At 52.6% G+C, this 25,220-nt stretch overlaps 1 long non-coding RNA gene across 3 annotated transcripts in view; it reads right to left on the reverse strand.

Annotated features, from left to right (window-relative positions):
- The window catches only part of LOC142602305 (uncharacterized), a 119,238-nt gene that overhangs the window by 20,706 nt on the left and 73,312 nt on the right, over positions 1–25,220 (reverse strand). Inside the window, exons 3-10 of one of the 3 annotated variants that reach the window (XR_012835968.1) lie at positions 18,385–18,523; positions 15,859–17,028; positions 14,936–15,031; positions 13,315–13,397; positions 5,646–5,809; positions 5,204–5,502; positions 1,851–2,885; positions 1,240–1,391 (exon numbers count right to left, since the gene is read on the reverse strand). This is a non-coding gene — a long non-coding RNA (uncharacterized LOC142602305). Of the gene's footprint in view, positions 1–1,239; positions 1,392–1,850; positions 2,886–5,203; positions 5,503–5,645; positions 5,810–13,314; positions 13,398–14,935; positions 15,032–15,858; positions 17,486–18,380; positions 18,524–25,220 lie in introns of all 3 variants that reach the window. The other 2 variants (XR_012835966.1, XR_012835967.1) reach the window with 2 other exon arrangements.

The raw sequence follows: 25,220 nt of genomic DNA on the forward strand, positions 1-25,220 counted from the left end.
GTTCACAGAGATCAGTCTCAGTATCTATTACAGTCCTGCAACCTCACATCACCACGCGGGAGAGACGCTTCTCTCCCATCCCACACGGCACAAGCCCTGCATGCTCCTCTTTGGAGGCTTGGTTTCCTACAGGCACGCTCTTGGGTGAGAGGCATGAGCATGACTAAGGTGTGGGACAATACAAGTCGACTTGAAATCTGCTACTGCATCCTTTCCTCCATCGCCCTCAAAAGCTCAACTAAGGTTGAAGTGGCTTGAAACAGTCGGAGATTCCACTAAAGGAAATGATGACAAAAGGAGATTCAGTACAGTTCATCAGTCAGTGCTGAAAGCTCCAGGAGAGAAGCGGCATGGACACCAGAGGAAATACACAGATGATTCACCCTCCACCCATCCCCACTAAGCTCACCAAATATTCCACCCCGTAGCTCAGCATGGATCTGTTACCTTTATCTGGAAAGGCACCAACGAACCACCTTCACCTGGCAGGAATGACACACAGGGTGCAAGCAATGGCCCTCCCAGAGCACCGCAGAGCTCCTTGGGTGCATCAGAGCACACATCTGCAGGGACTCTTTGGCTCTGTCCATACTCCACTTGCAGCTCTGCTCACCTGCTCCAGCGCCTGCCACAACCGTTTGACTTGGGATAGTGTCACCAGAGAGGACTGCCCGCCAGAGTATTTTTGTGCTGTGGGAAGCCAGAAACAAGCCATAGGTCTCAGAAATACCTATGGCATTGATCCTGCTGAGGAACCTCATGCAGAGATACTGTCCAGCACCTTCACCAGGAAACCAAGACTGCAAATGTAACTACCAAGTCCCTGGGACACTGAGGGCATCGCTTACCCCTCCGTGCTTTGTTGTGCCCACAAGCCTGGGAGGCCACGGAGGAGCGGACGCTGTGGGCAGGACTCTTGCTGGGTCCTTGCAATGCATTAGTCACCACTGTGCAGAGGACGTACAGCCGGCAGCCAGCGCTCAGTGCAGGATCGGGCCCCCCCCCCTAATCCTCGCTCTCCCACTGACGCCGACTGGCTCCCAGCTCCCCTCAGCACCCTCTGCCCATGTCTAAAATCTCCCTGCAAACCTAAACCTCCCCTCCCTGGGAGCGCGGTCAGCTTCAGCCTGCCCATTCACCTGGCTCTGCCTTCCTTTCCTGCCTCCCCCACAAATAAGTAGAGGCACGGGCTCATCAACTCAGCCCATCTGAAACCCGAGAGGATCGCTGCTGACTCACGGGAGATGTGTCACAGTCACAAGCCTGCTTCTGTGCATCCATCGCCGCTGTGCCACCTCCCCTTCGGCGGGGAAATGGGAGAGAAGTGGCGTCGATGTGGCGCAGGAGAAGGGCAGAGCCAGCCTGGGTCGTGGCGGGGAACAGGCGCCTGTCTAGAAACAGCAGCTTTATTCACAGAATCCCAGACTGGTTTGGGTCGGAAGGGACCTCAGTGCCACCCCCTGCCCTGGGCAGGGACACCTTCCACTAGCCCAGGTTGCCCAAAGCCCCATCCAACCTGGCCTTGAACACTGCCAGGGAGCCAGGGGCAGCCACAGCTTCTCTGGGCAACCTGTGCCAGGGCCTCACCACCCTCACAGGGAAGGATTTCTGCCTCCCATCCCATCTCCATCTCCCCTCTTTTAGTTTAAACCCATTCCCCCTTGTCCTGTCACTACACTCCCTGATAACCAGTCCCCCTCCATCTCTCCTGTAGCCCCTTTAGGGACTGGAAGGCTGCAATAAGGTCTCCCCAGAGCCTTCCCTTCTCCAGGCCAAGAGGTCATCTTTGGCACGGAAACTGGAGAACACCAGCAAAACTCCTGAGCACAGGGAAGCCACAAAACACTCACCCGGCTCAGCCAGGGATGCACGGGGACACCGGTCAGCTTCTCTGCAGGGTGAGGTCGCTTTACAATAAACCCCATCGCGTTTCTGAACCCCAGCTGGTAACCGAGCACCACGCAGCCGCTCACTCACTCCTCCCCGTCAAAGGGGATGGGAACGAGAAGGGAAAAAACTTGTGGGTTCAGATAAAGACAGTTTAATAGGATAAGAAAGGAAGATAACAACAACAACAAAAATAATAATAATAATAATAATTTGATGCACAAATGCAATTGCTTACCACATGCAGAAGGAAAAAATTCCAACCTGATGCCCAGTCTGTTTCCAAGCAGCGATCCCACCTCCCGGCTAGCCTCCCCGGTTATATCCGGAGCATGACGGTGTATGGTATGGAATGTCTCTTTGGCCAGTCGCGGCCAGCTGTCCTGGCTGTGCTCTCCCAGCTTCTTCTGCATCTGGCAGGGCGTGAGAAGCTGAAAAGTCCTTGACTTAGTGTAGACACTGCAACTACCCAGCAACAACTAAAAACATCAGTGTGTTATCATTATTATTCTCATACTAAATCCAAAATACAGCACTATACCATATACTAGAAAGAAAATTAACTCTATCACAGGTGAAACCAGGATGTAAGGTGACCCAGAGTGAGCTGCTGAAGGAAAGCACCACTCATGCCAGCACAGGCAGCTGGAGGGGAGCAAGGGCCCACATGTTCATCCCAAAACTGCCTACAGAAGCCACTGATGGCAGCTTGTAGGGTGTGAGAGCCTGAACTTGAGGACACAGTTGTGCAGAGAAGAAGCTGTGATGTTATCTCCCCAAGATCCCATGGCAAGGAGAAAGGTGCCCACATCTGGGAGATGGACTTAAGAGCAAGCACACTCAAAGACGACCTTAGGAAATGCAGCTTTCACCTAATGCCTGTGCCCTGGGGCGCAGTCTGACCACATCTGTACAACTGTGTCATCCCCAGCACAGAATCCAGACACTTCCAGTATCGGGAGGTTTCTTTCTACTCCTATGTCTCTGGATGCCGGGACCTGAAGGAATAAAGATAAGATCTCATAAAAACTCGTGACCTGTTGACTGTACGAGCACTCTATCCATCCGGGGCAGATTACACCACTGTTTTCCACACCCTCCCTCAAGAGAGGAGCAGAGCCATCAGCATGTGGCTTAGAGCAGTGCACCATTTAGCCACATATCTCAAAGGACAGTGATCACCCACTTCCTTCCAGAAGAAGCTGCTAGTAAACCTCTTCCTAAAATCTGCAACAGAGCAACAGCCTGCTCTGACATACAGTGCCTCTCCTCTCCCTAACCCTCCCAGAGCCGTAGGAGTGAAAAACTCTCATTTGGCTTCATGCAGGCCACCAGGATTTCACCATTAAATGGTCTACCCTACTTGGACGCGTTCGTTGGCCACGTAGATCCAGCTACATCCTGCTTTCTGAGTGGGAGCTGAGGGGCGCAGGACAGCCCGGGTTTGGGAGAGGTGCTCCCCCCAGCACTGCCCGGGCACAGTCACCACGCAGCCAGCCAGGGTCACTGCTCCAAGACACCTCACTTGAGATTGCGATGCTCCCACCATCCATCATCCACCCAAACCAAATAAATGCCTCCTTGGTGCATTCCTGACACCTCAGTTCAGTTTGGGCAAAGGAGGCTTAATTACTCTGAAGAATAATCGCATTAAACAGTACACACCGGGGATGAGTTACTTTACATCAAGCCTATATTTGCCAACGTGTGCTGTAAATTAATATTTGATTATGTTAACAACCCCGGTGGATAAAAGAGATTTACGTTACCGCCTTTGAATTGAGTACAATATCTGGTGCCTGCATGTTGCAAAAAATGGATCCTGCCTCCAACCACTCAGAACCAACAGGAACCACGATTCTGCTTTGTGGGCCCTCAGCAAGGGTTGGTTTAGTTTGACCGGGAAAACCCTTTCTTTATAGGTTCATTAGCTGGTGGATGCTCATAGGGGTTTCACAAATACATCAAGGATGCCTTTCCTTGCCAGTGTTAACCTTGGTTGCTGCAGGTGAGGTATGGGGGCTAAACACAAAGAGCTCTGAGGATGTGCCAAGGAGTAATGCCCGTTAGGATGTCTTGTTCCAGGGCAGATCAGCCTCCCTGGGAAGCCAAGGTGTGCTCTGTATGTTCTGCTAGCTCCAAAGAGCTCGTTCCTTCGCTACAGAGTCTTCTGCGCTCAGAGCTTGGCATCCAGAGCGAGCCCTATGCCAGGGCACGTCCCGGGCTGGGTTCAGGAGATCCCACGGGGCAGAGGGACTCGCGAAGCTGCAAGTACACCGTTCCCGAGCGGGCAGCCTGCTGAGAGCGCGCTTCTTACCCTGTTCCTATCCGCTCCCTCCCAAAGGCAAAGAGCGCTGCCGCTGAGCAGCCCCAAGCCTAAACCTCCTACGGAGAGCAACTCAACCGGTGCAGCGATGGTAGGACATCAGACCACAAAAGCGCTTACGTCTGGCACTGGGAGCATTCACATTAAGTTACACAAGTTAATTACTCCAGGGTTACAAGTACTCCACAAAAGCCACGTAGGATCGTTGCCTTGCTGAGATAGCCTTAATGGTGCTCCTGTGTGGCAGGCTGGGAAGGCAGCTGGCAGCGAGTTTACAGGTTTGGAGAGGCTGGAAATGGAGCCAGCTCAGATTGTTAGAGGAGATGGACGTGCACGCAGACAAGTGCATGCATGCAGGCATAGATGTCACACTGGTAAAGTGAAACCATCAGGATGCAATCTTCTCTTTCTTGCCAGTCTTCAGCCTGCCTTAGGCATGCCTTTACAGCGAGACAGTAATTTTTCTGGGTGGGAAGAGCTGCACACAGGCACAGCACTTTCATGGCAACATTAATATCCTCACTAGGAGGATGGGAAAGAGATTCCTGAGTTCCCAGCCCATGCCTGCTCCGTACCCAGCCCGTGTTGACCTGCCCTGTGGCACAGGGACCTTTGCATGGGGGGGGGGGGGGGGGGGGGGGCAGATGAGGGGCAGAACTGTACCCACATTCAGTTGTCTACTTCCACAATCCCACTGTTCAGCATCCCCTCGTAGGGCAGGCCTGCTCCTCCACACCACTTCTGCTGGCAGTATGCTCTTCCTGAGGTATGAGCAGCATGCCGGACAACGTCTAATCAAAGCCTCGTACGGAGGCAGCAAAACTTGCCTCTCTGCTAAATACATCTCTTCGGATTGCACCAGCAACATCCGCCTCTGCCTATAGTCATCCTGCAATTAGTTACTACCCCACTTCCTCTTCCTCTGGTAATTCACGTGGATGAGAATCTAGCAAACGGGAGAAGTTTTATTAATAGACCCAAACACACTACCTGAGTTGCAATATCTCACGCTGCTGCTTCTAACAGTCCCCAAGGTCGCTCCATCCTTCCTGTGTGACATTCAGATCCACTTCCATGTTGGCAATGCTCTCAACTGTCTCATCTGCAGAAGTGATCCATACACTCCTCCATGTGTGCCCAGCTCATTAAGAAAGATATTAATGAAGAGAGGCTCCAAAATGAATCCCCGAGCAGTGCTGTTCACTTCTGAACACATCCTGTTGACTCTCTCTCTTTCATCCTGTCTTCCACCTACTTGAAATTTCCATAGTAATGCTCAGACTTGCTCACTTCATTAGAAAGGAAAAAAAAAAAAAATCACTTATCAGTAAAAGGGGATAAGTTACTTTGGCTTCATCTGTTTAATCTTGCAATAGCACTGAGATGTTCGGCTGAGCTGTTCGCACGAGCTCAAAACATTGTCCTAGCTTACCTTGTCTAAAATTGGTCCTTCCATCTAAGGAGTCCTGCCAGTAGGTCAGCGGAGCTAGACACAAGGGGCTAGGTCTCAAAGGGGACATCTGTCCATGGCTTAGACTTGTGGAGGTGGGTGGAAGGACCTCTGCGTAGATGGATGGGTAGGAGTCAGCGATGCTTCTACATTTGAGGAAGAAAATTCTACGTTAATGAGCTCTTTGCTTGTAAAAGATGAACATGCAGCTGGGTCTATAAATGGAAAGGAAATTAATGGGTCCCATTGCTTTGGCACGAATGCCCAGTGACGCATTCTTGTGTGAAGAACATCTCTGGCAGAGCGAGTGTCACTTAGTCCAAATTAGAACAAGTCCAAATCTCAGCTAAAAATCTCAAGTGAAAACTAAACCAAATCTGGCTCAGGCTAGCGGTATCAGTGATGAGCGATAACCTGGATTACCGTTTCCAGAAAAACTAGTCCTGTCATGCATGGACAGGAGTGTCAAGAAGTGTTTCAGGGAACGAAGAAACAGGATCTTGACCACTTGGAAGTCAACTGCACCACGGATTCCCACAGAACCAGAATTCTCCAGCCCAAACTCCCCAAGACTGCAATAGTGACATCTGATAGAGGCATATTTAACCCGAGTACATAGAGTAAAGCCCACAGGCAGCCACACAGTGCACAACACGGCTAAGCAAGGTGTTCAGCTTCAGAGTTCACACCATCCTCCCACCGACAGCACAGAGCTGCTAGACTTGCTGGGTCCTTCCCAACCGTGTGAGCACACGGGGTCACTGCAGACATCCCTTGGAAAGGGGGGAGGGAGAGAAGCATGACTGGGCATTGCGGGACTGGAGGTTTCGCACAAGAGCAAGCAAATGCAAGGCCTCTGCATTCTTGCTAAGAGATAATTTCCCAGGACTGCATCACAGGAGAAGGATGCTGTCACACCACTGTCACCCCAACCGCATTTGGGTATCTCAGAAGGGTCACTGCTGGGTCCTTCCTCAGGCATCACTTACTGCTCTTTACTGATCACTCACAGCTCTCAGCAGGAACTCCTGCTAGATGGAGAGATGCTAACTCAGCATATTGGAGGCCAAAGAGAGATGATGACCCTTTAAAAATGCATGCACCACTTTGCATGAGCTTTCTGGCACATATATGATTGCTGTGCTAAGGCAATGCAGATGAAGGACCAAGAGCACTTTCTGCGTCACACAGCCCACAGACTAACAGCACATGCACATCCTACTGCTGTGGTTCAGTTACACCCAGTAACCTGTGAAGGTGCAATAATTTGGTTGGCTTCCAAGCTCTGCCTAACTGTGCCTCGGTGTCAGACAATACTGGAAATAATTTCTGGAGACAGGGAAGGAGTTGCCCCAGGCAAACTCTGGTGCATTAAATGTCTAGTGAAACCACAGGAGAGTCAGAAGCCAAATCAATTAGAAGTCAAGGGTTGATGTCCTTCTTAGCTTTATGGGAAGTTCCACCAACCTGCACTAGGAAAAGACCATGTCTTCTCAGGAAGTGATACAGAAGAGTCAGGATGGAGGACAGAACCCCCAAAGTCAACATTTGAGGTGCCTCAGAGACAAAGCAACTTCCTCTGCTTTGCACCAGGGTTTCAAAGATGAACAGAGATCATTCAAGCAGTAAAGCAATGCCCAGACCAGGAGGTTTTCCTCTACCCATCAGTGCATTTTGTACAGGTAGCAGTAAGGTCCGGGAGGGCAATTCCAGCAGTGCATTGCCAGCCTCGGCAGCTTTTCCCTGGGACTCGATCCAAAGAGGTCATTGGAGTTCAGGACACAGCGACTGCAGGGGTTACCGATTACAAAGCAGCCGTCTCATCTGGCATGGACTCTTGTAAGTGTTGAAACACGCACTCCCTCCTCGATCCCTTCTAGCACGCAGCTCCAGCGTGGAAGGAAATCTACAGGCTTGGCGTCTTTGGCTGCCAAAGGCCTGGCCCCCAGTCATACGCGTGCTCTCGCAGCACACGTGTGAACTCAGGGAAGACATGGCAGCAAGTCCGGCAGCTCTGGACCGTGCCTGCTGGGGAACGCAGTGAGTGGCCCTGCTCTGGAAGCACCCTCTTCCACTGCGGTGCCAGCAAGCTAAAAGGATAACCCGACTTTCCCTATATATTTGCATGAAAGCAGTACCCACAAGACTGCTTGGGATTAATCTGGCTGATCTCTACCATCTGCCAGCTGTGGTTTTGGAAGCAGGTGAGGGTTGCAGTGGGTTTGCTGCCGGCGCTTTCCTGTGTTCCCACTTGACTCCACAGCTTCAGGAGGTTGGACAGGTTCCCCTGCCACGATGGGAATGCTAAACAAGAGATGTGCTGTGTCCCTTCCCAAGCCTGGCACGGGAAGTACTGCGTGACTCCCACCGTCTGAGTTAATAGGGTCAGTCTGCAAGCGGAGAACTGGGGACTGTGGGACCCGGTCCCTGCAAGGCCATGGCAAAGGGACAGGTGACAACGGGGAGGATGCGGCCACCGTGCTCCATGTTTTCACATGGCAGCCCTGCACTCGTTCTGAGCCTGTTGGGAAACTCCAAAGTCATGTTCGCTCATCTGGAGAGTTCCTCTGGTTGCAACTTGGGCTCATGTAAAACCATAGCCTGGGCTTGCGGGAGCCGGAGGGCTGGTGGATACCAGAGGTACCTGCAAGTTAAGGCCGAGCTGTTCCCCTCGGGGCACACTGAGACCTGGCAGCGGGACTCCCACGCAGCCCCGCAGCAGCGAGGAACCTGGGCCAGGCTGCTGCAACCTGCGCTCCTGCTACCGGCACCCACCGCAAACCCGCAGCATCTCACAAAGCGGCTCTGACCTCCCGGGGATGTGCGGTTTTTTCCCCATTTCCAGAAAAGCCGTTGCTATAGCAATGAAAATGGTTTGCATTTTTAAATGCTTCCTCAAGGACGTGCATTAAAGGGGCTGAGGATCGGGAGAACGGAGGGATGCAACGCAGCACGATGGCCCCAGCGTGGGACGAGCAGCTTTGGAGCAAGCTCAGGTGTCCATCCGTTTAACGCATGGACACGCCGGAGCGCGAGTGCCGGCCTCTTCACGCTCCCTCTGCAGAGACGGCTGCTTGCACGTACATGGCGGCAGAGAAGATCCAGAGAGGAAAACTCTGTCACTGGCAGCTTGTCACAGTCAGGGGAAAAAACAGCCACACAGACTCACCAAAAAAAAAAAAAAAAAAAAAAAAAAAAAAAGAAGATTTTTTTCTCCAGAAGGTACTAAAATTGAATCCTCTGTTCTCATTTAAATGGACAAGGACATTCAGGCAGCATTTGCCAAGTTTCCTTCCCAAAAGAGACTTAGAGAAAGTTCTCTGAAGGATAATTAACTGGCTAACAGACAGGAAACAAGGATAAAAATAAGTGGAATATTTCCGCCATGGAAGAAGATTATCTGTGAGATCTATTCTCGTGATTGCACAGCTCATTACAGAGTTACTCACAAGACAGCCACTCAAGCGTGCTTTTGGATGCCCGGCCACTGGCAGAGAAGGGAGAGCTCCCAAGTCCAGCTTGTCATCTACTGGGAAGGGACTCATCTGAGCTGCTGCTTGGATGGCGACCTGGAGGAGTCACTTGCTCCCTGTCCCCACCTCCGCCTCAGTTTTCACGTCCTACCTGCCGGACGAGAGCAGCACGCACGCAACGCCAGGTGGAACCCTCCCAGTCACCTGGGGAGACCTGAAGTGGTCCGGGAGGGGGTTTTGAGGAGCAGACCCTGCTACTCCCTACCCAGCAGGATAGAAAATGAAACCATTGCCATGGGCTTCCAGTGCTTGAGTCCTCAAGGAGGTTTTGCTGGGTCCGTGCCGTGGAGAGGATCCAGTTCGTAGAAGATGCGTGGCTAGCGGCTATAGAGAAAGGCAACGAGGATTTCAAATGGCTCGTACCAGCAAAGAGCAGCTGGGGCAGAGCAGCGATTTTTTGAAGGTTGTGACTATGAACAACATGCCTGCAAAGCACAGGCACCGGCGTGCCCTTGTTACAACACCGAGCAAAATTGTCTGCCCAGCCTTGGGCTTGGCATCATCTGTTCCCACCCGGAGGGAGCGCTCTCAGGGTGAGGCCCTCCACCTCGCCAGCCGTTTTGGGGAGAAAGGGCTGTGTTTGGGATGACTGCAACCCAATCTTCCCCCTGAAAGACAAAACTCGCTCCGTTGTCTTTGCATGACAGAGATGGCGGCAAAGCTCTCCCTAAGCAAAGGACAGAAAGGGCACGGGAAAACACTTTACCGGAGGACTTGGCTCCATGAAACGCATGCTCCGGTGAGTCAGGGAGCTCAGAGATGTACTGAACCCCCAACCCTGTGCAGGCAAGAGCTGGGGCTCCGTGTCCTACTCTCCCCTTGCAAGGAAAGACTCCCCTAGGTGTTGCTTGGACGGTCACTGCAGTCCCTCTGGGACCATCATCCCAGAACCTGACGCCGCTTTTACGTGCAGAGTTCTCAGGGATCTGATGGGGCACGACCAAGCCGAGACCCTCCCTGCCGCCCCCACGACAGAGACTTGACTCTGGGGAGAAGCCCTCACCTTCACTGCATGCCACCGGCAGGGCTGAGCCGCTCCGTCCCTGCACGCCGGGCTGGTTTGACACCCCTTCCTCCTCCCTTCTCTTTGCTTAGTGCAAAAGAGAAGAGCCAGGGCGTGAAGGCAAAGAAACAGCCCCAGACACCTGTCAAATTACTCTGCTAAACCTGAAGGTAAGTCCTTCTGCCTTCGCTAGAGCAGTCCGGTCTCTGGCTTGGCTCAACAGCTCTGTGCTTCACCCCAGCCTGAAGTGACCAAGCCAACGAATGCAGGTTACACACGCTTCCAGGAAACTCGCAGCTATCTTCCATCATCTGTTCTTTTTTCCACCATATACCAGCAGACAGACAATTTACCAAGAGCACCCTTTACACTTGCTGGGGTCTGCCAAGAGTCCTACCAGAGGTGGTCAACCCATAGCAGAGAAGGACACAAACACACAGACATCGTGATAGCTCCAGCTCTGGCTACCAAACCACTCATTGCAGCTCTCCCACCGCTTTAACCAAACGCCATTAACGACCATTTAAAAGAGGAAGAAACCTACCTAATCCCACAAATTTAGATCCAGTTAGGCCTCTCCTGAAGTTCAAGTGCTGCCCTATAATGATCGTAGCCACTAATGACTCAGACAGCAGCACAGAAAGCCACCGAGTCCTTGGGCAGGTCCGTGTACGCAGGGTATGGTTTCAGAGAGAGCCTCTGCACCAGCTCAGCTTGAGTAAAGAGCCAGCAAACCATGGAAAAGATGCCAAAAAAAAAAAAAGCAACCAAAACCCAAACCTGGCCATGAAGAGACTGGGGCCACTTAGGATAAGGAGAAATCAGCTCAAGTGGTCAACGGTGTGTGAGAAACATCGGCAGCAAGCCCAAGGCATTACCGATCTGCAGCAGCAGCTGCAGGGGCCGGGCGCCGGGTTAAAGAGAAGAGGACATATTTCCAGTGGAAATAACCCACGATAAAAATCACATCCAGACGGGGCCGAACAATGCCCTACCTGCAGCACGAGCGGGAAGGCAGAAGGGAAACCATACCCTAGCACATTCCCAGCCCGGGCTAAGCGTGTCAGCAGACAAGCAAACAGCCACCGGGGTCGGGAGCAACGCTGGGTGTCAGAGACAGCCCGATGCGGTCGGACGTGGGCTGGGGGGGGGCAGGCAGAGCCGGTCGTGCCCAGCAGCAGCAGGCAGCCAGCGCCGTGTTGGAGCTTGCATGGATGGGCGCACGGGCGAGCTAGGCTGTTTGTGTTCAACCCGCGTGTGAGAAAGTGATTCTCAGCCGAGCGCGGGGCAAAGGAAGCGTACGTGTTCGTTAGGCTGTGGGAATTTAAAAACAATTAGCAGCACAAATATTGGTTTGAAGCTTGCTAGGTTATTGTTGTGGGTTTTTTCCCATCCATCATAGTATCTGGTAAGTTATTTCTTAAAAGTCTTTCTTCTGGGCCTGAAGCTGGGATCTTGCACAGCCTTCGCCTACACATCAATCATCGCTCTTGTCATTCTCAGTCGGGGCCCCCGTTATCTGCCGGGCTGCAGTCGGTGAGAGGCCGTGCTTCCCCATTTCCCGTCCCGCAGCTCCGTCACGAAACGTGCTCCTGCTTGCCGGCCTATGCTGCACGAAGGGATGCTCCACCTCAGAGGTGTCCAGAAATGTTTCTACCAGAGGGAAAAGACAGACTTGGTTGCGGAGGAGCTACATGTTTTGGAAACTGCATGCGAGCGTGATGCAAAGCGATGCTGCAGGAGAGCTTGATGCGGAGATGGTTGCATGGGAAAACCTGCGCGGGGACTAATCCTGCCTTGGGAGCTGAAGCAGCGCAAAGGCACCCGGCAGGGGACAGCGGAGATGCTGGGAGATGGCGGTGCCAGCGCCGAGACCCTGGCCAGGCTAGGAAAGGCTGTCAGCTGAACCTCCAGCGGGAAAAGAAAGCCCTGGCACCAGAGTCTGCTTGAAGGGACCACAAGCAGCAAGGTGCATTTGCTGAGTGACTGTTCGAGATGGGAAGCGGGAGAGACGGGCATTTGCGTGAGCCCTGTGCGCAACCCAGAGCCCGAGCCACGGAGCAGGGTGGGCACGAGGAACTAAGGGGTGATGTGCTGCCACGACACGCTGCCAGCAAGCCAGGAGAAACGCAAAGCCCAGAGGGAGAAAAAGATATTAGCAGGGCTTTTATCAGGTGGGTAATTAAGAAATTCCTCCGTGAGGCAAGGGATCTACGAGATCCCCAAGCCCACTGAATCATGCCGGTGCAGGGGAAGGGGCTGCGGTGAGAGCTCTCTAGGAGCTGCTGGTGGCTGTCCCCACCCCGTCAGGGCTGTCCCCAGCAAAGGGGCTGTCAAAGCCCGTGCTCACGTTAAACAAGGCGATTTCTATAGGCACCAGGAATGGCGGGTTTTGGAGTGAGAAGAGGGCAGGGGACCAGAGGCGAGGTTTAACTATCGCAGCTCGTGTGCGGTGATGGAGATGGTGATGTTTCTTTCAGCAGCTCTAGCAGCTGCGGTTTGGAGTTGCGATCCTGCCAGCCACGTGCATTCAAGCATCGTGAGTGTCCCCAAAAGATGGGTGGCTTGTTGGAGGGTTTTTTTAATTGTTCACAGTTGTTTCTTGCCTTCTGTCTTCTAGTCTTTCATGGTTTTAAAGCTTCCTTCTTGACCAGCAGGGTTGGTCACAGACCTTTTTGAAAAAGACCCTTCCGAAAAGACTAAAGCAGATATTGTCCTGAAATTATACGATTTCAGAGCTGAGGTTTTTAAGAAAAAAAACAAACAATGAGCTATTGCTATGGACTGTTAGCAGTGCTGGGGTTTGGTTCTGGAAGAGGCCTGGTATGGGGGAGAAGAAATCTTCCTCTGCCAGTGAAATCTCGGTTGCTACAAATATGCAAATTTCATCATTCAGCCCCAAAAATTCCCAGCCTGCAAACATGCGCGTTACTTGCCGCCCTGCTGCGAAGCTCTGCATCTTCCCTCCTCCCACCCACCGGCTGTCTCTCTGATACATCTCCCATCCTTTCTTCCGAGCCCACTGCAGCAAAGGATGCTCTTCCTCCAGAAGAGCTTTCCCCAAACGCTCTCCTCCTCTCTGCTAAGAAACGGTCTCGGAGGATCAATCACTTACGAAAGCTGCTCTTTGCCCAACCTCTTGCTCTCTGGGCTCCTATTTTCGCTCAGTCCCTGTGCGGGCTGCCTTTTGTTCTCCATCTGCAGAGAGAGATGGACTCGAGCAAACTTTTGTCACCAAGTCAGGTTTCCGCCTGCATCACTAACCCCATGCCAGCGAGGTTAGAGGAGGTGCAAGGGTTAAGACAGGCTAACTAACGGCGACACTGGGGACAAAAGCAATGGATTTATTAAATGAAGCAGAAAATCCTACTATTTTGTTTCCTGCCCTTGCTGGAAAATATTTGCCTACTCTCCTCCTGACTTGTAACAAAAACCTTGCAGGAAAAAACCTGTTCAATTCTATTTTGACCGGTTGCGATATTTTCTAACAGGTCAAAACACTGGCCAGCAGCAGCCACCTCTTCTTCTCCCCTCTGCATCTGGCATGGCAGGGTTTTACCCCCCGTCCTTGATACGGCTTTTTTCTCCTTCTCTGATCCACCTCAGGTTCTCCACCATCAGAAATGCCTTGCCCTTCTGCCACCAGCCTCCCCCCAGATGAAGTTGGGGCAGAGCAAAAGACTGGATAATATCTGTGGGGAATTCCTGCGTTCCCTACGGCTCATTTTCCCAGGACTCTGTTTTTCCAGTACTTGCAGGAGAAGAATTGGAAATCTCATTTTAAAGGACAAGCGGTGGGGATGGCTCACTCCCCGTGCGCTTCTTCCTCTGCAGAAGCAGCCATATGGCAGCGCTTAACTGCACTCGCTGTGCTGGAATGACTCGGCCTTCTGGCTTTCTTCTCCAGGACTGCCCAACTGTGCCACTGCCACCAAGCTGTCACCTGCCTGCCTGGCCAGGGCTGCCCCGCTCCCTGAGCTCGAATTCCCGGGAAGCTGCAGCCCCAGAGAGCGCTGCCCTCATCCCACTTCGGCTTTTACTGATCTTACCCCTGTCTGCGTTAACCCCATCAACATTTAGGCTCATCTGGTGTCCCCGAGGATCCTACGTGCAAAACCAAACAAATCTGGCCACAGCACCCTACAAAAACTCTTTGAATCCCCTTTGCGCGTGCGGCTCGCGAGTTCCGCGATGCCCGTTTTCTGATCGCTCTAAGGCGCGAAGACACGGGCGCTGGGCAAGGCGACTCGGGCAGCTCTGCCAGTGAAACGTCTCACGCGTGTGCTGAAGCGCTGCTCGGGGCGACCCAGGGCTCGGGCCCTCATTGCAAACGGGCCAGGCTGAGGGCTTGAGGCGAGGGTAGAAGGTCGCTGCCCGGTGTCGCGGGTGGGCAGCGACGATCGGCAGAAAGCTTAGGAACATTTTACAGGGCTGCGGCTCCTTTTTAACCTGCTAGTCCTCGGATTTAGGGCAGCCTAGCTTTGTGGGACCTTCCACAGGGCCATCAGGTAGATAGATGTGTTGCTGCTGGCACCCTCCGAGCCCTCAGCCTCCCCCAGAAGCAGCATTTGGGGCCAGCTGCTTCTCATCCCTCTCAGCCCCCATCACCCTTGTTGCGTACCACTTGGGACAGGGGGCTCGGGAATTATTTTTTTCCCCTGTGTCTGTTTGGCATCTACTCTCTGCAAAGTGAGTGAAGTCACAGGTAGAAAAAGCCAAACAAAAAGCCAACAGACCTGATCATGAGTTCAGGGGGACATCAGCGCCTGTTGCTTCCACGCCTGATGCTCACACCCCAACTCGAACGGTGCCAGCTCTGCCATAAAGGCTTCCTGTGGAAAGAAAGAACGACGTGAGAAAACGTCCCTTCTCGGAGCCAGAAACACTCCTTTAAAGACAAGTTGGTGCTAGATGGGAGGTTTTGGTGCTCAGGGCTCACCCTGTGTGCCAGGACCCTGCAGAGCCCCCCCACCCCCATCCCAGCGTGATGGGGACGTTCCCACGCAGCCTCGCCAGCCCGACCCGGCGCGGGCTGAACGCCGCTCTCAAGTGTGTGCCGGGAGGACATCAAAGTGACCGCAGGGTTCCTGGCAGCCCTGGTTAGCAGCTGGTCAATGAGAAGCTGCTCTTCTCGTTTAGGTGGCGTTGTGAAGCCAGGCGTGTTGAGAGCAGCGCTGGTGGAGGACCAGCTTTGGCACCTGCCCCCCCTTACCGCCTCCCCAGCAGAGCCACGTGAAGAGCAGCCAGAGCCAACAGGGCGATGCTCATCGACCTCGGTAGCTGGAAACCGCAGGAAAGGAGAGCCCGATCTGCTTTGAAAGTAAATGCAAAACCAGAAAACGTTACAAGGGAAGCCTGGCTGGCGTTAAATCACAACAGCAGGTATCTGCCTTGATGATCTTGTCTGCAACAGTGTTAACGATAAAATCCAGGTCTCTGCTTTCCTATCAAAGAGAAGGAAGCTGGGAGGCTATTCAGCATTACAACCCAAGCGGGGAAGGTCTCGGACCCTTCTGCTGTGCCAGGCAGGCTAGTGGGGGAGAGCTGTGTCCGCTAGAAATACAGATTTTACACGGGTCAGTTAAAAGAATAATGAGTTTTTATAGAAAAAAATACATGTTCGGTATCAGACTCAATATAGTTGGACGGTGGGGTTCACTTCAGTCCTGGGAAAGAAGATCCATGGTGGGTTTATCTGCAGCTTCAACAGATCACTCTACAAGTTAATCCTGGTGCACTCTCGTAGGGCACCCAGCCCTTCATCGTTACGCGGTGGACTGCAGGAGCCTGACGAGACCCGGGTTGCTCGGCTCCGACGAGGCTGGACCCCGCAGAGAGGAGAGAGGAGAACAGCAGCTGGAACAGCAAAGTACTCCGGCCGCAAGCGCGCGCGAGCTTAGCAGGAGAGGAGGGTGTGCTAGCTTGAACCCATCCAGCCCCACGCAGGGGCACCAGGCAGCTCCAGCACGGCAAACTCCCTTTTTGCTGGGCTTTGCTTGTCTGGTTTAATTCTCAGGGCTAATAAGTCCTGCCCCAGACTTGTAGAGGGGCCACATCTAGGCACACGGTCAGACAACCCGAAAGGGAAAAGAGGAGCCACTGCTGCGGGGATGCTGCTGCCCAGCCCTCCGAAAAAGGTGGCCTTTCAGTAACGCTGCGTAGAATTTCTGCCAAACGCCGACAGCGCGCAGTGTGCCACAGGATCAGGGGCTGGTTCACAGACAATGCAAAAAGAGCACCCATTAATTTGACTTGCTTTGCAAAAAGTTTTATTTTTAGTGCTTCTGAGCACTGCCAGATTGGCAGCATTATAAATAGAAGACTTCTATTTATCCTACGGTCTAGGTACCACAGTGCTAAGTCAGTTTTACGACCTCAATAAATCCAGATTAGGTGCTCTCAGGGATGCGTCACCATAGAAATAACATTTCCTCTTCGCATTCAGATGCGCGGCTGGGGGGGTGGATTATGCCAAGGGGGGGGGTGCTGCCCTCGTAAGCCAGCCTGATGCTTTCTGATCTGTCTTGATGCGATACAGGCTGACAGTCATTCAAACAAGATTGTGGATCCCAGCTTCAGATCTCTGAGTCCTGTCTAAAAGGTGATTACCTACCTCGCGTTTTGGGTTGAAAAGCCTACAGCAACGCTGGCGGAGGAGCGTCTGCCTCGACGCCCAAGACAAGGAGCATCACGCTCTGTCCCTGAATGATGGCCAGCCGCTGCTCCGCGCAGGCTTCAGCTGGCTGATGAAATTGCGGCGTCCTTGCTCGCATCAGCCGCGCGCACGGTGATAAAACAGCAGGGCTAGGAGTCGGAATAGCTTGCTGCTCTGCAAAGGTGAAGAAAGGGAGACAGCAGGGGAGAGCGTCCTGTTGGGTAGAATAACTTATAGCCTATTGCTAAGATGTTGCTTTTCTCCCAGGCTGACTGTCAATAACTATTAAAATGCCGAAATAATTCTTCCCCCTTAAAAACCAAAAAAAAACCCAAAAAAAAAAAAAGAGAGAGAACTTAACCCCTCTCCAATTCCCTTCTATTTCTTTTATCCTTTCACCAACTGATGCTGCTTCATTCAGTCGGCAGCATTATGTCAACTCCCAGCATGACAAGCATTTTCTAGCGGTCACACACCTCTGAACAGGCTGTGCTGCTCCCGGAGCCGGGGGATGCTGAACAGCTCAGCGGTAGGTAAATGCACCCCCCGCAAAGACGAGCGCTTCAGGAGCGATGCCTGCTCCAAAAAGTGCCACCTAACTCCGTATGTGTTCATTTGAGCCCGTGGCCTCCTGCAGTAAACGCACAAGCCACGTGGCCTGGAGACTGCCTGGTCATCCCCTGCAGCCAGGGAAGGGCAGGGGGGAAAGGATCGGCTGCCTTCGGTCACCCCGAATTCCCTAGTTGTGTACCGGGGAGCTGGACCATCAGGCTGCTTTGGTCTCTGCTGGGAGCAAATACGCTGGGAAGCCGAGCGTATCAACGAGCATATAAATTCCAGCAGCTGTCGGTTTCTGATCCTTTCATTCTCTGTGAGATTTTTATAGTTTCCAAAGCTGGAAGCCTGCATGAATACAAGCCGTTTGGCTCAGGCGCAACATTTTGGCTGGTCAGCTGCTTGGCAGGAGGAGGTAGGGTGTTGGGTTTGGGAGGCGCGGCGCTGCCCGCCTGCCCCAGCCCTGCAGCAAACGCCTGCTCCAGCTGCTGACACCAGCTTGCTCCTGCTCCTCGCTTGGCATAGAAAGGGGGTCTGGAGGTCAGGCCAGTGGAAAACGGGTGCGTTAAGCTTACTGGAACCCACCGAAAGAATTGAAAGATGATTGTGGAGAGGAAAAATGCTTACGATTTGCTCAGCTAGCCTTAATGTCTGGGGCTGGGACCACCACTGGAGAAGACTGGAGGTTTGGCTGGTTTGGTACTGGTCTTTATGTGCACGGGAATGGAAGCAAAATCCAATATGAGACAGGGCGTGAGGAGAAATAAAGAAATACAGAAATAAAAAGTACTTGTGCACAGCAAGATGAGAAAAAACAAACCGAGCCTTGGTGGGAGTGTCCGTTATTTGCTAGACACTGCTGTCTGATTCGGGAGTCACAAGCCTGAGCACTAAAACCACCGCGGAGTCATCACGGAGTTACTAACCCAGCCCACGCTGCTAACTGAGGATTTCAGCAAACTTCCCAGTACCCACGAGCGGCACTGCATAACTCGCGTGCCAGGCTGGGATGAGAATTCGTCACGGTTGCTGAAAGGCACGTAGGCACTGGAGCTCCCTGGCCGATGACAAACCCATTTCACGGCAGCTCTTGAGGTTTCAAAATGAGATCCCTCTGCCTGAAATGAAAACAGCATCTTTAAGAGGTTTTTAAAAAAAAAAAAAAAAAAAAAAAAGGAATTTTGTTGAAATGTCTATTTTGGGATTAAAATCTGAAGCCTTTTCAGGACAGAGGGGATACTGTACTGCACAAGGTGCTGGTTGGGAGGATGAGACACCCTCCCCTGGAGGCATGGGCATAATTTGCCACCCCAGTAAGTGTGAACACCCCGAGCTCAGCAAGAACACCCCTGCGGCTACAGTGCCACCGAGCCGGAGAGACGGCACAGGGTTTGGATCCAGCTCCTGCACGCTTCCAACTTGGAACGGGGAAGAAGCGGAATAAAGAGTAGAACTCACCCCACTAAAGCTATTTGGGATTTGGCAGGAGGCTCGGGCGTCCTGTGGCTTGCTAGCACCCTCATCTGGTCTGTCACCACTGGGTCCCCTTCCAGCCCAAAGCCAGCTCCCGGGGACGTACCGGCTCCTGCCAAGGCGACAGCTTGTGCCTTCAACGTCCCAGCTCTGGCCTCCTCTGCCTGCAGACCGCTCCGCTCCTGCCGGCTCCTGACACACCGCAGGACGCGGGAGGGAGTCTTTTGTTCATTTTCCAGGAACTCTATCTGAGTTGAAGTGACTTGTGCCTGCAGCGGTCTCCTGGACAGCAGGAAGCCCCAGCTCCTGACGGCGGGCAGCAGATCCCCACGCTGGGGGTTCGGGACCATGTTTTGCCCGCCCAAGGACGAGCGAGGCGCTCGGCAGCGGTTCCCGCCACCCCCTGCACAGAGCAGAGCTCCCAGGCTTGCACTGGGGTGCTGCGGAGGAGCGGCAAACAGGCTGGAAACCCGACAGCTAGCTGGTCGCGTTGGCTTCGCGTGCATCTCTTCAGAAGCTGCCAGCTCAGCTACACAGAAGACTGTTTTCCTAGTTATTTAATAATTAAAGTGAAAGGCACCTTCTGGGAAGCCTATTTTTCTCGCTTACCAAACGAGGTTACGATATTCAGCTGTTTGCCGAAAGATTTCCGCCATGCCGCTCGGCGCAGTATCGGAGCCTAGATGGAGTCGGGAGTTGGATGCAAGCTCTTGCCGAAGGAAACAAGACATATCTTCACCATCTGTACGTCACGTTCAAACAAGCTGCGTGCAGGAAGGCAAGCTGTTTCCCTTCCGCTGCGCCCAGGGCATGAAGCCTCCGTGATCCCGCGTTCAGCCCGGGATCCTGGGTTAATTCCCCCAAGAAGGAGTTGGAGGAATCTGCTCCAGCAGTCCTTCATCGCCGGGGTTGAGGACCAGCAATCTTGGAGGAACCAAGCACACAACCCCTGGCAGCACAACCCACGGCTCCCGCTGCGAAACGTTTGCGTCGCAGGAGGAAGCGTAAGGGAAAAGCGCTCGCGCGTCTCTCTCACATCAGAAGCAGGGAGAGGGACTGGGAACACCGCAGCTTTGAGGATTCCTGGTGTATCCTGCCGGGTGGGCTCCTGTGAAACGCGAAGATGCGCACTGCCCTTAGCCCCACAGCGTGCTCCGGAGACGGTCGCAGTTTTGTATTAAAGAGTTTCATTACAAAATGCTGCGCGGTTAAGGCTGGCTGAGGTTTGACGGACTTCTGCCAAGGCAGGGAAGGACATCCTGCGGGGTCTCTAGGAACACTGTGCAGCCGAGGACGTTCCTGCTCGTCAGAAACTTTGCTTATGTGAGAGACAGCCCCAAACCTGAGTTTCAGAGCAGCGTTGCTTCCTATCATCTGGAAAACGCTATTTTTCAGCTCTTCTCTGCCATAACTCATTTCAAGGCTAGCTCTCCCATTGCAGTGACCACGAACTAGCTCAAAATTACTCCCTCCTGCTCCAAGGTGTCATATTCTGAGCAAAACTCATCAAGCAAATCATACCATCAGCCAGCACAAAAGGAAGACCTGCTCTAGCACCAGCTCCTCAGCCAGGGTAAGTCAGCAGAGTTCAACTGCTACGAAACCGTTTAATCCATTTATTGCGTTGCACAGCGGAAAAGACGCTCCCTCTCCAGACCTGCGTTTCCTGCACAACAGGCGTGCACCGGCACGGGCAGAAACGCTTCCAGCTTGGAAGAGCGCCCACCTCGTCCCGCAGAGCCTGGGGAACACCTCGGTTGTGCTCCCAGGACTGTCCCCGCCAATGCTGAGGGAAATCCTCCGAGCCATGCGATGCAACGTGGCAACGGTGAGTTTGGAGCAGAAGGAACACGGGATCTATTGCTGCTTTCTGGTTTCTAAGACCTGAAGATGGGCTCAAGTCACACACCAGAGTCATCTCTCATGCTGACCACAGGTTACGTTCTTCTGTGGAAGGAAAGTGCCCAACAGCCTCGCACCTCGGTCTCCTGCCCCTTGCACCCCTTGCCGAGCAGCTCCTCCAGCAGAGCACAGCCCTGACCCCTGGAAGGGTTTTCCGCTGCTAACGAGCACACTCGATCAACCCCAGCACAGACATCCGAGCTAGGAGCCTCCGCCAGGAACGGCACCCTGTCCAAGGGGACTGTGACCTACAGCCAGCACCGAGCGCCTTCAAATCCCCCACCCAAAAAAACCCAAAACCACCAGTGCGTGACTTTGTACTCTGTCTCCGGCCGCATCCAGCGTCTCAGACGGGACTGATGGTCTCAGCACCACGCAGCAGCCTGGGACCTGCTGCGGGTGCTCGGGGCTACGGCACAGCGCTGCGCAGGCATCCCCCAAACGGCACAGCCGGGGGTCCAGGGGGGCAAGGCTGGTCAGAAAGTGCTGACCCCACACACACACCCCAACTCCATCCTTTGGAAGGTCTCCATCGAGAGCAGCACTTTAGCGTAACTAAATCGAAGCTACCCTGAGAGCGTTCGGTTTATGTATTTTTATGTATTTCTAGATCATTAAGCCTTCTCCTAGCGACAGTGTTTAAAAGGCACGATGACGTTTCATTCCTTCCCCCCCCCCCGCCTTGCTGTTTGGCTCTTGAAAATTAAAAGATAAGCTTTGTAAATCTCATGGAGAAGAGGGAACTGTCACTTTAGCTTTAGAAGAAAAGCCAGCAAAGAAACAAAATTCTTCTTTTGGCAGAGGAGAAAAAAAATCCATTATTAAAGGCTTAGAGACAAAGGCTCTCGACACAATTAAAGGCAAACCTAAGCCTTTGAAAGCAGAGGGCATGACATTGGAATACACACAAGAGGTAGAGATGAAAGCCTCCATTGTAGCACTGTTGAAAAAGTTTTTTTAAAAAAAAAAAGTTTCAATGGATGCATTTGCCTAAACCAAACTAGATGAGAAGCTTTCTAGAGAAGGGCTGGAGTCTTCCCATGTGTTTGCACAATGCCAAGAGCCCCTGGGCTCAGTCTTAATTAGGATCCTGGGGCATTACTGGAATAACTTAGGGAGAGAGGGTCACAACATTCATTAATCGGAAAGAAAACAGGGCTTCGATATTTTCTGTGGGAAATTTCCCACCTGGGAAACCTAATCTTTCTTTCCAGTCTGTTGAGCTGAAGGAAAAAAAAAAAAAAAAAGTTTTGATTTGGCGCTGTCAAGGCATTTGTTTTGCGGGAGAGCTTGCTGAGGACGCGGTGCTGTGCTCCGGGCACGCGGGTGACTTTCAGCCCAGCAGTGGTCCGAAGACGTGGCCACCTCCAGAAAGCACTGAGCTGACTAGAAAAGCCCCTCGCTGCCACGCATGAGAGTCTGTGCTGGTAAGGTACCACCACCATTCGGTAAAATCACGGTTTTGCCATCCACCCTCTGCTGCAAGTGCCCAAAGCCAGGCCTGGCTTGAGCCCAGGTGGCCGCACCATGCTGGGAAGGTGACGGCTTCTACTATCTACTGCTCTGAGAGGCCCAGATGTCTTTACAGGAGAGCAGCTCCAGCTTCTCCGCTGATCAGCACGGGCTATAACGGACACGACTCTGGAAGGGGGATGCTCCTCCACAAGTAGCAGCCGTTTTCCCCTGCCTGGTGCGTCAACGTGGGCAGCCTACGTTTTTATTAATGCTGGTTTTAATCTAGGGCTCTGCAGGAAGGGCAAAAGATACCTTATACCACAACTCGGCATCGTCGTTGTGTGGTTAGAGGTGGAGACGGTATAGTAAGGATGGTGCCCAAGGCCACTCAAAGAGCGGCCGGTAGGAGCTGAGCGTGCAGAACGTTTCACAGTTTGTTTTCCTGGCATCTTTTCCCCGCATAGGAAGGAAGGTCTATCATTACAGCTAGCTGGCAGTTTAATCCTGTTTTAATTCCCCTCTCCCAGGATGCTTCTGGGATAGGTGATCCTGTTTTGGGATGACTTGGGTTGCTTCTAAACAGGACAGAAAGACAAGAGAAGGCAGGAGCTGTACCTGGCGTGCTTACCTCCTGCCCATAGCCAGAGAACGTCCCTTGTGATGGTGGTGAGACCCTGGGGAGCTGCAAGGGGCTGTTCCAGAACGCGTGCCACCTTGCCAAGCCCAAGCTGGGGGGTCAGTCCTTCCACTCAGTCTGCCATCCACTCTAAAAACCCCTGAGGGTTTATCCATTAACGTCAATTTATAGCGCAATCACCGATCAAACCGGTTGTCTGTTTGCAAGGAAAAAGGCAGCTCGTTCCACTTAGGCCATCGAGCAGCTTTCTGCCGATACTGGCTGCATTTGTCAGATACAAACCCAAGTGACTAAGAGCTGAGGGATCATCTTGACCTTTGTCCCCCTAGCCTAGATTTCTCACTCATCTTGGTCTATGGCAAACTGGAGCCCTCTTTTTGTAAGGATGCTTGTCCATCCTGAACAACCAAACAATTAAATGAGGCATCCTCTGCTATCCAGCCATGGATACAAAAGCAGATAAGAGACTAATTCACTGTTCTCCACTCTGAAAATAAAAGCAGGGTCCATGGATGGTTTTAGCTGCTTTTTTTTTTTTTATGTTTTCCATTGGTTGGTTTTGTCACCAAGGAGACCAAATTCCTACACTCGCTGTTTTAGACATTCGCCGGAACACAAATCCATGCTTCTGTGCCAATGGCCGTCGCAGCATCATTACATAAGCTACGTGTTGTGCTTGTGAGCTATAGCTTTGCTCATTGTACGCGTCATCTGCCGGGTGGTTATATCCACCCAAAGGGGAAAACAATGTCCTTCAGGTCTGCTCTAAGCCCAAGTCCCTCCTAGCATCATGGCTAGGAGTTGCCTTGAATCCAAAGTTTCTCGCTGCGTAGTCTTTAAACCCGTGTAGAAAGTCCTGCATAAAACACACCAGCACGTTACAGAAAGGAAATAAATTCTGGTGTGCTTCTGCAACAGGAACAGAGGCACAAATTCAGCAAGTACCAGTGTAACCAGGCCACTGGGGTTCCTGTTGTCGATGAACGGTAATGGCTCTCCCTACGCACTAATCCTGCTCTCCTCCTGATTTTTGTTCCTCTCTCCTCTCAACACCACTCCTAAGAGTGAGATGGGTTTTCAAAGCACTAAACAGGAGCACCATTTGATGGTGTTAATGGGAATTCTGTGCCCGGGATGCCTTTCAGAGCACGCACTCACCGAGTTTATACCGAGTCCCCCAGGACACAGACTGTCTCATGTTGTTTGTGCGATGCCTGTCACGCTGGCCTCCATATCCATAGCAATCCACAGAAGCAAATACCTGACTGGAAAAACGTGAGGTAGTGCTCCTGCTTATCTCAGCTGGACGACAATATGGACCGGGCAAGGCAACGTCCGCTGCTGGCTGTTCGTCTAGGCTGGGGCGATGCAGGAGATACCCAAGTCAATGGCCATGGGTCAAAGACGCCATCAGGGCTTTCACAGCTGTGAAATCTCAACGCAAGGCAAACCCATGTCGGGTCACTTATATAAACGGTTACCTAATGATGTGTCTTCCCCTATCTGCATCAGAGGGAACTGATATGCAGAAGAGTTGGCTCTGGTAACGCGTCGCGGAAGACGTGTCGGGAGAAATTTGCAATCCCGAACGCTGAAGGGTCCGGAGGTGAACACGCTGCCTCTCTGAGCCTCTGCAAACTGGCCCAGAGGAGCGTCCGTGAGAAAGCCAGGCAGCGAGATGTTGTGCTGTTCAGCAGCAGATCCACACCCGCCATACACCCCTCGGCGTCTCTAGATTTGACCTGCTAACCTTTGAAAATACAGTCCCAACACATCTGGTCCTCAGGGCTGATTTTTTACATCATCCCCCATACTGTCCTTTTCTGGAATCAGCAACAAAACAGTTTCTCGAAGCAACAGCTGCTTTACAAGATCTTCTTTTCAAGCCAGCTCCTTAACAGATACACCCCTCCTCTCTTCCCCCCCCCAATTTTAGCTGAGTTACTGCTCCATCTGGTCCCCCTGTGCTTGAAGGAATGCCAGTACCTCCTAGGAAAAAAAAAAAGCTCTCTGCAGCTTGGAATTGTTGGGATAACGTGAGCAGGCAGCAGCAGCACCTGCATTCATTCCCAGTTCTGACTCTGGACCGTCCTAGGCTGAGGTCCTTCCACTGCGTGTTGCATCTGAGCATCTCCGTTTTCCCCGTGGACCGGTCTGAGGTACAGGGGGGCTGATAGCTACAGCAAAGACACGAGCGAAGTAGGTGACAGTGTATGGAAAACCCATTCTGCTGGGGTTTTAACCTGTTTGCTGCTTGGAGGCATTCCTTTCCTTCTGCTCTTCTCCCCAAAAAATGAAATATAGAGACTTCTAAAGATGCTGATGATGGTAGGAGGAAGTCCTG

This window comes from Balearica regulorum, chromosome 6, assembly GCF_011004875.1.
Source record: "Balearica regulorum gibbericeps isolate bBalReg1 chromosome 6, bBalReg1.pri, whole genome shotgun sequence".
Classification (NCBI taxonomy): Eukaryota; Metazoa; Chordata; class Aves; order Gruiformes; family Gruidae; genus Balearica; species Balearica regulorum.